This window comes from Hetaerina americana, unplaced genomic scaffold (assembly GCF_022747635.1).
Source record: "Hetaerina americana unplaced genomic scaffold, ioHetAmer1.1.p SCAF_7, whole genome shotgun sequence".
Taxonomy (NCBI): domain Eukaryota; kingdom Metazoa; phylum Arthropoda; class Insecta; order Odonata; family Calopterygidae; genus Hetaerina; species Hetaerina americana.
The window spans coordinates 29,061,382-29,071,132 of NW_027287316.1; positions in this window are offsets into that span (position 1 = coordinate 29,061,382).

Sequence of the window (9,751 nt, forward strand, 5' to 3'; positions counted from 1 at the left end):
TTGTATTGTGAAATTTAGGGCTTAAAAACCAGCGCGTATTGCGACTTCTCGTCGCCCTTCGTGCATTAATTCGCAACATCTGTCAACGCTGCTCGGCCGCTAGGAATTTCTTCGGTACTGAAAAGAGCGGTGGAAGGGGATACGTCTTTCATTGGACCTCCGCTGTGTGACCTACACCCGCCATCAGTCGACAAAATAGTATTTTGACAAAAACGCAGTAGTTAACAAGGAAGTTCTACGACGTGTGAAGTTAAATCAGGGTAAGAGAAGGGTCCATCCTTTCTCCTTAGCACCTACCGTTTCCCAGAAAATGCTGCTAATTTTCAGAAAGATTTATTGAGCCAGGGGAGTTCCCAGCCAGCGTTGTGCATGTGAATCTCTGTTTAGTAATGGGACGCTCATAAGGCTGCAATGCTTCCTCATGCTCATGTAGAAAATGTAATTATACAATAAATACCAACTTATCTAGTTTCGTGGTATTCTCAATGAGGTTGATTGACGCTATTGGCAATTATGCAACGAGGTTGGTTAACATTGGAGTGGTGGTGCATTGAAAATTTCCACGTAATGGCCAATCTAATTATAGTGCGATACCTACTTTATCTTGTAAATTATTTATAAAAATCGAGGAATTTTGACCGTCGATTTATGGAATTCGTAAACGAAAACACACTTTGGTGCATCTGTGCCCTGCAGTCGAGGCTACGTCCAAAAATTGTGAGCTTCATATTATAATTTTAATTTTATATTAATGAATTACATTCTCGACAAAGGACAGTATTATTAAAAAAATTATTATTATAGACTCCATTACGAAACAAACGTTAGATGTTTTTCTAGAAAGAGGAAATCTAAGTGATATATTACTCATAGGGACAAGGAAATCTAAATTGTCCATGATGTCTAGTCCATAAACTATAGTAGATGGAACATTTTACCTTTCTCGAAAGAGCTTCGGCCCGTAATGGTCAATGTAGAAGGGACATAAGGAGAAGAATCGCGTTTGGTAAAGAAGCATTTACAATGAGAAAGGAATTGATGACAGGGCTGTTGAGTAAGGGTGTTAAGAAATGCTCGTCAAAACTTTGATATGGAGCGTGGTTTTGTACGGCGCGGAAACATGGTCATTGAAGCAGCATGACAGGCGTAGCTTGGAACCTTTGGAAATGTGAAGAAGGATGGGAAAGGTGAAATGGGCTTAAAGTAGAGCAAGCGAGGAAGTGCTGGGTATGTTGGGGGATGAAAATGGATTGCTCGGAGAAATCCAAAGGAGGCAGCAAAAATGGATGTAGACCATTTTGATGGGCGACGGAAGGTAAAACACTGTGATAGAGGGGAAAGCGTTAGCCAAACGAGGAAGGGGCGGGGATAGGTTGGGGATATTGAACGGAATGAAGATAGGAAGTATGAAGAATCAAAGAGGGGCTTATTGTAGTATTGGATGTCAGGTTGTTTTGTTAGAAGAAGTAAGTAAATGTATCGTTGTACCGCCTCGTAGCCTGTGCCCCGCTAAGTTCTGCATGAATCGGCAGATTATCAATAATAATATGCCCCATTATTGCTTGTCTCACGGAAGCTCTTTGATGAAATATAGCCCCCCGGTGTTCAATAACTTTAATTTTACCAGCAGAAGAGTGTTCATTACTACATTATGTCCTTTCTGTTCTTTCAGTATAACTTGAATATATCTTATAAAGATAGTTTAATTATCGATATAGGAAAGAACCTGTGTTTTGCTCGACCTTTTGGAAGTTAATCAGTTGAATTTAGTAAAATAAGAATTTACCTTTCCAAAGTGCTATTAATGACACATCTGGTTTTCGTTACAGAGTAACACCATCAGGTGAAATATAGGAGTTCCTGAATTTCACCTGATGATGCTTCTGTATGTACAGAAGTTCACACCAAGACAAACTGATACTTAATGAGTGCGTAAAGATGTGATGACATCGTCATATTGAATGGTGTGACCTCATTTTGACTAGGAATACCCTCTGAATATTTTTCCCCTAATAATATTCCTCATAAAACTTATTTTGCCTGCTTGAATTTTTATAATAGAAGTAATATAGTACCATGTGCCTAAATCTATGCCACCTCTTTCCCTGAAGCTCATATTAGATTTTTTGTTCAAACTAATTTCCAAATAACATGTTCCACATTTAGTTAGGCCAACCAAAGAATTTATCTAAGACTGAGAAATACGTCAATATAGGTCTCAACATAAAAAATAGTTGAGTTTACTAATTTCCGAGTTATTTTCTATAAATTTCATATTTTTGGCAATAATCACCTAATCAATAGAACATATTTTGGTAATTTCGCCATAGTAAATGATAATTGGACCAATTTTTGTTTTAATTTTCCAGGAATTGCGTGAAGGATTGTTTTTTATGTTAACGACCAGAATTAATCTACAATTTCATAATTACATTACAGTGCAACAATTTCAGAATGTAAAAATCATTCGCCTTGACCGGGATTTACGCTCTGGAATTGTTGCATGACGATTCACATTTAGTGGATGACTCCGTTGAAAAGTTACCGTCGTGGCATCTCCCGCAGTTTCTTGGAATTTATAATAATATTCTTTTATTAATTTCTTTTCGACATCCGTTTGTTTGATGTTTTATTATTAACACCAATAAATTATTTATTTATTTCGGCAGAAAGCGTTGCCGCTTCACCCAATAAGGGGTACTTACCTAAATCATTCTATTGTGTCCTGAGGATATTCAGAGTACGCAAATAAACCCTATTAAAATCAGTGCAATAACCTAATTGAAATAAACAATTCGGAAATAATGAGTGAGTTTCTCGATAAATTTTCCCTATTTATCTTCCATTCACTCCCCATGGAAAAAGCAGCAATTTAATAAATACATCTAATTTATAGTGCACTATCGTATAGCTAAAAACAGGCACAGCATGGAAACATATGTGAAAATATTTTTAAAGAGAATTTTTCACTATCCAATATGCTCTATTTTAGTATTTTTTAATTTTTTCAACTAAAAAAGTAGCCTAATTTTTCCTTTATCAGTAAAATTCGTATGATACAAAAACATTTCTAATTCAGGTTTTAATTATTCAGATTTGGATTGCGTTTCTTTTCTCTAGTGAGTCAATATGTTCCGGCGTGTTAATCATAATTTCAAAATCCCTTCTTTTCAGCTTTGGAACAATGAAATATGCAAATATATTAAGAATTTACATTTATTTAATTGTAGGCAATTTAATTTATTTTTCGGTATTCTGCCGATTAAGGTAGGTTTTTGATAGGCATAAGCTAACAAGCCATCAAATGGTACAGTGATAATGTCCTTACTATCCCTAATGAAACACAACTCAGCATCCAACGTTTTTTTGAAAAAGTTCTCAAAATGGAATAGAAATAAATAAATAACCTCAGTGAAACTTTTTCATTTATCATTTTAGTCTCTCTGTATACCAATGCACTAGGCCCAGCGATGTTCCATGTCTTGATTCCATCTCGAAAATTAGATTGCTTCAGGCCCGTCTACTTCGGCTGTTAGCTCTTTATTTGGAGAAAATCTTAATTCATCGTGGACAATTTTGGGCTAGGGGAAGAGATGGAAACCTGGTGGCGCCAAATTATGCAAATAAGGAGGGTGCGGCAACATTTCCTATCTAAGTTCACGTATTTTTGCCATGGAAACTACATTTATGTGGGGGCGTGCATTGTCTTGATGAAAAATTACTTTCTTTCTTGCCAAAGCTGGGATTTTTTCGTGTACATTTAGCTATATTTGGTCCAGATGGCTAGCGTAGTATTTTCCAGTAAATATTTGACTAGTGGGAAGGTAATCTACGAGCATCTCGTATCAGCAGAATCCTTTTTGCATTCAAGAAAATTGAAGTCATCACCTTTACGGTCGACCGTGTTGCCTTTGATTTCTTTGGTGGAGTTGAATCAACATGTTTTTATTGCTATGACGGCCGTTCCGTCTCTGGGGTGTAGTTTTGGATCCAAGTTTCGTCTGTGGCCACAAACCGGCGCAGAAAATCTTGTTGGCTGCTCTTAAAGCGGGTCGAACATTGTTCGGAAATTTCTATTCTCATGCGCTTGTGATCCTGCGTCAAGATTCATGGCATCCATTTTGCAGAAAGTTTTCTGATATCCAATGCCACTGTTAAAATGTGATAGGGCATTTGATGGCATCTCTACAGCTTTAGCGATTTCTCGCATTTTCAGTCGGCGATCTTCCATGACCATTTGACGCACTTTTGCAATAATTACTTGGATAGTGTCACATTTTGGCCGACCACTACGCAGATCATCAGCTAAGCTGTCCCGATGAAACTTAAACTTGTTTGCGAAATTGTTAACAGTTAAATATGAACGAGCAGAGTCCCTCAAAGTGTATTGAAAGTCGGCATGAATTTTCTTTGCTTTCATGCCTTTGTTTGTGAAGTATTTAATCACTATTCAAATCTAAATGTTTTCCATCTTCACAAATCACTACACGGGGACAAAATTAGAGAGGCGCCCGCACAACATATTTCTTCCCAGAGAACTGGCACGTCCCGCGTTTACTCATAAAGGATTACCTATTACTACGCGGGAAACTCATAGCGCTAGCGCTGGCATATGGTGGTGTTCCGAGAACCTTTCAAACTTCTCTTGTATTTACAGTTATTGTCATCCCATATATATTACAAACACTTATCAATGTACTCAGAAATTCTTGCATCCCCATGTAAAGCTGACAAACAAAAACTTGATCAACAGCAAACATAACTGATATAATGAATGCCCCACCGGCTTTCATTTTAACCTCCAGTTATTCCCATGCCTCTTCTATTATTTCCTTCATATAAGCGCTGAACAACACAGGTGATATGCATGTATGATGTAGTTTCCAGACTTTGTTGAAGAGATCCATGACTGGAAGATAGCACTTAATATTTTCCACATATATTATGCATTTAGACCACCTAGGTTTCAACCTGTAGCGTCAACCTCATAATGACGCTAAGCGTTGAAACCTAGGTCTTCTATATATATATATATATATATATATATATATATATATATATATATATATATATAAATATATAAATATAAATAATATATATAATATACACACATATATATATATATATATATATATATATATATATATATATATATATAAAATATCTTCGAAATGGAACGCTCTTCGGCGACGCACAAATATATAAAAACACAGATGTAGATTTTTAGAATATAGAGACACAAAGAAAGGACACTCACAATTTGTTATTTGACGTTTCGACAGCACGGCTGTCGTCTTCAGAATCTATATATATATATATATATATATATATATATATATATAATTTATATGGAAATACAAAGCGTACTTTTGAGTGATAATGGACACCCCTGTCTTACTTCTCTTCCTAAAACTGACCATCCGGACTCTCGCCCCTGAGCAGTGCCAGACAGGTATAGGTTGCGGATAAGTCTACTTATCACCCACACCACTCCTATTTTCTACAATACATTTATTAATTCCACCAAATGCTTAGTCTTCACATACGGCTGCCTTTCCCTTTTTTGAAATAGCAACTAACACTGATCTGACAAAGTCTTCCGACCAAATCCCTTCCTCATCAATGTTAGGAATTATTCATAGAAACTCTTCCTTCCAAATTTTTCGAAACCTTTTAGAAGTTCCGCGTAATTTGGTGTACTCGACGGCCTTATTTGATTTCAATCCCTTAATGCTCTTTATATCTCACCATTGAGTTAATCCTGGACGTAAGCTATCCTAATCTACGTCACATTCTCTCTCTATCTCACTGGTCTAATGTCTTTGTCATGCAGTTCCTCTATATATTCCTTTATCCCCTCTAGTTCAACTGATATTATTTTGACTTATCTTTGAATGCTAATAACGATTTTCCCTTCATACTTGCTGACAGGAGTATAACCTTCCTGTAATTTCGCCCTTTCTCTGTAAACTTTACACTGGCATTGTTGTCTCATTCTGAAATTTACCGACCGTCTTTTATTCATAATAAATTAGTTATTAATCAATGTCCATGGTTCCTTGAAACTTAAATGGAGATTAGCTGTTATAGAATAGCTATGAGGAATATATTTAAAATTCAGATGTCGGTAATAACACGTATGTCTCATTCGTTGCATTTTCAAACGCAGCATTCTTCCTACTTTTCGAAGTTAAGATTTCGGCGGCTGTTACGAAAGGAGAAGAGTTTTCAATTCACCTAATGATGAATATTACTGTCATTAATATGTAATAAGTCTTAGAAACATTAATTTGTTTAGAAATAAACTTTCCTCGCCCTTGCCGAGGGTAGTTAATTTTTTAAGCCTACATAAGCCCCTCATCAAAATATTTTAAAACATTCATTTAAGGACTTCTTGACTTTTGCTATTAATATTTTTCCATGGGTAATTTTAGAGATTTTTGGGCAATTCCTCAATGATGCTATAGTCAATGTCATACATTATTTTTTGGTTTATGTGAAGCTTTTTGGCTTAATGTATTATTCTTAACATCCCGCATATTTCAGGTTTCGTGAGATTTTCAGCCATTGGGCATGCTTGTTTAATTGTTCAAAACATTTAAAGTCGGTCAATAGTTGGTGCTTAGTGCTATCCAACTACAATTAAGCCTTATAACACGAAAACAGTTGGCCGGTTTTGATAGGTGAGAGGTAGAGCTAACCTCGAAGCTTGCCGTAAGTAACGCGCTCATTTTCTTGGAAGTGCGACCTTGATTTTATGAGTAATTTCATCATCAATGAAAATAATTATATTAATATAGATAAAAAAATTATTTCCGTTATCTCGGCGGTCTGCTCCCCTCCGTTGGAGTAACCTGTCTTATAGCGTTGATGTTGCTGCAACCACGCCACATAGCCATCACATTTATTTCATTTGTCTCGTCAGGTTTTGAATTGAAAATTTTAATTAAAAATTCGGCGCTCTTCCTCTGATATGCAAATTCACCGCTTGTTCGTCATTGTCGCTCGAACCTCTTCCCATTCTTCCTTCCTCTCCACCCCCATCGATCCTTTCTCTCTCCCACCCCCTCCCCCAACACACACACCCCTCCGGACGCCTCATTCTCCCCGCTCGCACAAAAGCTCACACCCCCTGCCACCCTCCCCTCCACTTCCCCCGTCCTCCGCCCTACTTGAGCGCAATGTTCCGCGTTGCGGCTCTCCCCCTCTGCGCATTGATCTGCTAAACCACGCCCACCGCCCCCTCCCTCCCCCGCCGAAATCCACCCCTTCTAACATCACGCTTACCTCCTCCTCCCCGCCTTCCCCGGCCCCTCCCCTCTGCCCCCCCCCCGTGCGGTCCTCGCCCCCACCCGGGGGCACCGACCAATGAATGAAGGGGGTAAGGAGATGATGCGAGGGTTTTACGGGGGGAGATGCGGCAGGGGTGTGGAGTGGAGGGAGTGAGGGTGTTCATATCCACGCCGCTAAGCCTTATCCCGTTTCCCATCATCCTCAGCGCTCCCTCTTTCTCTCTCTCTCTCTTTTCCCTTTACAGTCTCCTTTCTCTCCCCCTTCGATTCGCACAAACCACGTGCTAATCACTACGTGGGATTGTTGGGTAGAGCTAGGCGAATATTGTGTGCCACAAGGTAACGTACTAGGGTCTGTTCTTTTAGTTCTCTGGATAATGCGCTGGAATATTTGGAAATTTGCGAGTACAAGCATTTTTTTTAGGAATCTATGGTAGAACTGAAATGAGCAGATAGATGATTAAATGAAGAAATGCATATGGCAGGGTTTTCCGACACTTTTTTATTGACTCCTCTGTTGGCCAAAAAAATATGCTCTCTTTCTTAAAGTGACGATTTAAGAAAACAAGTGACATCTTGGTAAATACGTACTTACCAACCAATATTTAAGTATCTTCAAACGAATACCTCTTGCGACAAGGAGTTGTGATTATAGCTAAAATTGTTTTTTCTCAGAAAGGGTTTGTCAGAAATGATTTTTTCTCAGAAAGAGAGATGTAAAGACGAAGAAAAGAAAGCTTGTTCAAGAAATTTGGTTTTAAAATTAATTAATTACTAATCCTTGCATTTTTCTATTTGTTCATATCATTATTGACCCTAATTCGCGCATGCCAATGGAAACACGAGGATGCTTAGTAACCATAAAATCTCATCTTTAGTAATTGAACACTAAAAAACAGTGCAACATACACTGTTTTTTGGGAACATTCACAGGGTTTTTACATAGATTTTAGCCTAATCTGGACTATAGTAGTGGTTAATCATGAATACAATATTTTCTAAAAAGACCCATCACCTACAATAGTCAAGTGTACCTACTTTCGGCTCTTTCCCTCTAGCAATATAATCCTTAGCTCCGCAAACATTAACAGAAGAAGGTTATTCAATGCACCCTACAGTCCTATATTATGACAACAGATAATTAAGTATGGCATTTCTTCCTTCGTCCGTAAAGCATTTCAAAGGGATGTGGAGGGAATTGCAAACAACTAAAGCATCAAAATAAGCTACCTCAGAAAAAATATATTTCAAACTTTTTTCAGCTTTCCTCAGATCAATTACAGCATAATTATGAAAGAAATCTAACGCGCATTTCCTTCCGGGTATTGCAGTTTTCAATCTCAGTGAGACTTGAGGAGGAGATGATCATAGTTCGTTGCGATTCAGAAACTTCAGTTTTGACAGGTTTCCGGCTTATTTAGATGCATATTTTTACTAGGTTCCCTAGAATTAGTACTGTAGCCTACCGATATTTGGTAGACTCGGTTCAAATGTTTAGGTCTGAGATGCATTTACGCAATTCCCCAACTTTCGGTTCATGGTTTACGTCCTTGTACATTGCCGTATTTAAAAAGCTCTTAAAGTTGATCTTGCAATAATGTCTTCCTGAATGGAATATTTTCTCCATCCAAAACAGCTGTTATTTTTCAACGAAAAAATCAAGTGAGGACTCATTTAATTGTGAAATGGATAGAATACAAATTACAACTAAAATTCTACGCGCACCAAAGTCGGGCGCTAAATATCTCAAACGACATCTTAATTATCAAATTTCTCCGCATCTAAAATATACTTTTTATTACCAACAGGTTGCCCTGAGAACGATCTCTCTTGAATAATACTTCGCTAAGTGATTCGTTGCTTTTATAAAATGCATTTCTTTGGTTCATTTATGCGACAAGTCAATAGGCGCACCATTAATGCTTTTTTCTAACGTTATTTCTTCGACTTTCAAAAGATGCTTGAACCTCTTCTGTACTTCAACTATGGCAGTGAACTGAGAAAACACTACTGAATCTCAAAGTTATTCCGTTGATATGGAAGTAAATTATTCTATTATTTAGCACAATGCTGCTCAGGAATACCATATCTATCTGCCACAGATGAGATGTCATATAGGTTTAATGAGCGTATTTTTTTAATAATAATTTTAACAGAAAAAGGTTTAGCTCCCAATAGATTAATTATAGTACAATGGATTCCATACACTTTTGAAAGCTCTTGGTTGGATTCGCAGAGATTCGGTGTTGAATCACCGTTGTTCATTTTACCTGAGGCGTAAGCAATGCTAGAACGGAGAAATTTAACGAAGAACATTCTTTGAAACCATCATCACCCAAGTGAAAAAGTATTCAATATTTTTGAACTAATATCCACCAAGGAAAAAGGCACATTTCATGAGAAATTTGAATTTTTAAGATAGCCAAAAATAAAAATAATGTATTACCAAATAAAATACC